Source organism: Cricetulus griseus, chromosome 3, assembly GCF_003668045.3.
Source record: "Cricetulus griseus strain 17A/GY chromosome 3, alternate assembly CriGri-PICRH-1.0, whole genome shotgun sequence".
In the NCBI taxonomy this organism is placed as follows: domain Eukaryota; kingdom Metazoa; phylum Chordata; class Mammalia; order Rodentia; family Cricetidae; genus Cricetulus; species Cricetulus griseus.
In genome coordinates, this window is record NC_048596.1 from 261,586,440 (window position 1) to 261,589,368 (window position 2,929).

Genomic DNA, 2,929 nt, shown 5'->3' on the forward strand with positions numbered 1-2,929 from the left:
AAATTAGGAAGCAGAGAAAGTCAGAGAGTGAAGATAAATACATAAGGATATGTCTTAATTGGCCACACTAGAAGGCAAAGGTACTGTCTAAACCAGATAATGTAAGAATACAGAACTATGGGACTTGGGACAGCTGCTCTTTGTAACTTTTAGCTTTTTACATTCCCCCAGAGGCCTCCAACGATGAGGTTTGGATACGACCAATAGGTTACAAGCACACTATTGGAAAGGAGGCAGAGAAAGGACTATCGTTTGTAGATAACACATTCCCATAATTTGGAGTACCACAGAGACTCTTCAGAGAAACTGTTGCAGATTGTAAATGAGCCCTATACGTGAGCAGAACATGTCAGAAACTGATAGTCTTAATAAATTATAAGGAATGATAACATTTACAGAAACAGCAGAAGGTAAATTACCAAAAAGAAACTTACACTGGAAATGCAAAAAACTTTCCGGAGGAAAACTTAACATCCATCATTCCTGACAGAACCGAAGTAGAACTCAGTAAGTGGAAAGACTTGGGAGTATGACAGTGTCTGTGTGGCCCAAGCTACCTTACAAAAGGTTTTGGTTTGCACGTGAATGTCCCCCACAAGTCATGTGCTTGAACATATTGTTACCAGCTAGCAGCATTCATGGGATGTGGCCCAGATGGCAGGAGTGCTGGGGGACACATCTTGAAGAGTCTATCTGCCCACAGCAGACAGAGCACAGACAGAGTGATGGAGACCCAGACCCAGTCCACACTAGACCCAGTGACAGAGGCTCCCACACAGCCCACAATGGAGCCAACGGGCAGCTCACAGAGAGGGCTCCAATGTGATGTTTCTCTTTCTATATATTGTGTACTGATAGCATGATTCATTAGTGTATCTGTCTGCTTACATTTCTTTCTTCCTTTCTCATGAATATACTGGGAACCATCTCTTCTAGCTCTTTTGAGATGCATAATGAATTAACTAGGAAGATGTTTAAACAAAACTCTGGAGACAAGTAGACAATTGAAATGAGGTGACGGAAGCTCTCTGTCTATCACTGGGTCTCACATAAACTCAAAAAAAAAAAAAAAACATAGGAGTGCATGTGTGTTCTTTTTATTTAAGTCAGAAAAACACTGTCAAAAAACAGTGCTGTCCTTTGGAGTCCTGGAGCCCAGGAGCCCTTGCTAACTGTGACCCCAAATCCAGGTGCCAAAGAGAAAAGGTGGATGATTCCAAGCCTGTAAAATAATTGCTGTTTTTCAGGGCAGGTGACATAAGTAAAACCACAAGATGGACAGCACACTGGGAGAAACATTTCTAGCTCATTTCACAGAGAATCAGCTAATCTTCCAAGGGCACAGGCCATTTCTGGTCAAAATGGCCAGTCATTTGCAGAAAAGTGGAGAAAGAACATTAACAGGAAAGTTCCCAAGGAATAAATAGCTTTTAAGTATGAAAAGTTGATGGGCCTTACTTGTAAAAGGAGAAAAACCAAATACAAATTGCCCTGTGGTGCCAGTTTTAATCTGGTAGGTTCACCAAACCTACAAGTCCATAGTAAATCCATAACAGGACAGAGCCGACTCATTGCCAGAGAAGACTATTAATTCCATGTCCCCTAGGGAAAGCAGTTCACCAATATTTACCGAAATTAAAAGCCTGTTTACCCATGTTCACTTCAGCAGTTCATCTACCAAAATCAGAATGACACAGAAAAGATTAGCATAGCCGCTGTGCAAGGAAGTCATGCAAATTGGTATGCTGTTCGGTATTTGGAAAAATGCATTTAGCCACTGACCTAGTTGTTCATTTTTAGGACTCTATGATACATGCAACTCATACTCACACATTAATTAGCAGATTTTTATTATGACTTTTCTACTATAGTAAAAGATTGCATCCAACGTTTCTATTCACTTAAATAAATTATAATACAGCCACTCAGGGGAATATTATAAAGCTACAATAAAAGAAAGGGAAAAGAAAGAAGCCTTTGTATACTAATGCAGAACTATCCAGAAGTACTTTTAAAATATATGAATCCATTATGGTAGTCTGGCATAAAAGGAATAAGTATCTTCAGTTTAGTTTTGCTCTATCTGCACGAAGAGTCACTACAAGCACAAAAATGTTCACAAAAGTCCATGTAACAAATAAGAAACTAGTAAAATTGACAACTGATGTTCCTCTAAAATGAAAGAAATTCTATCTGGATATATGCTTGAAAGACTAGAAAGCAAGAACTCAAATGAATAACTCTACATTGATGTTCATAACATCGTGAACGATAACCCAAAGGTAGGGACAGCACAGATGCTCACCAGTGGTTAGAAAGATGAACACGGCTACATATTTGTGTAGATAACACACATACACACAATGTAACATGTGTGTGTGCTAGTCATGTGTGTGTGTGTGTGTGTGTGTGTGTGTGTGTGTGTGTGTGTATAACTATCTTTCAGCCCTAAAAAGTAAAGAACTTCTGCTACATATGAACATCTTGAGTGAATTTTTAAAGGCATTACATTAAGTAAAAGAAGCAACACACAAAAGACAAATATTTCAGGGTTCCATTTGTATAATGCGTTAGATAGCTTTCTCCAGAAGAACAGAAGTGATATAATGAATACATACAAAGAGTGTGTGTTTACTCAATTGGTTTCCGCATTGGCTGGGTAATCCAACAGTAGTTGCCTGCTCACTGTAAAAGCTGAAAGAAAACTCAGTAACTCTTTGGTCCCCAAGGCTGGACAACTCAGCAGTCCCAATCTGGCACAAAAGATCTGGAAGAGTCTTGGAGAGCTGTTGGCCATTAATCCATGTTTGAAGGCCAGAGAAGCTGTATTCTGATGGCTTAAAGGACAACTGTTACAATAAATCTTTCCACCAACCGCTTGAGTTCTGCCCGCCACATGAATGGCCAAAATAATACATAGAGACTTATA

The 2,929-nt window shown here is 39.4% G+C and overlaps 1 non-coding gene across 1 annotated transcript; it reads left to right on the forward strand.

Moving 5' to 3' along the window:
• Nucleotides 1–1,655: 1,655 nt before the first annotated feature.
• Nucleotides 1,656–1,760, forward strand: LOC113834392. The gene has a single exon (XR_003484362.1). It is a non-coding gene; the product is annotated as a U6 spliceosomal RNA (small nuclear RNA).
• Nucleotides 1,761–2,929: the final 1,169 nt, after the last annotated feature.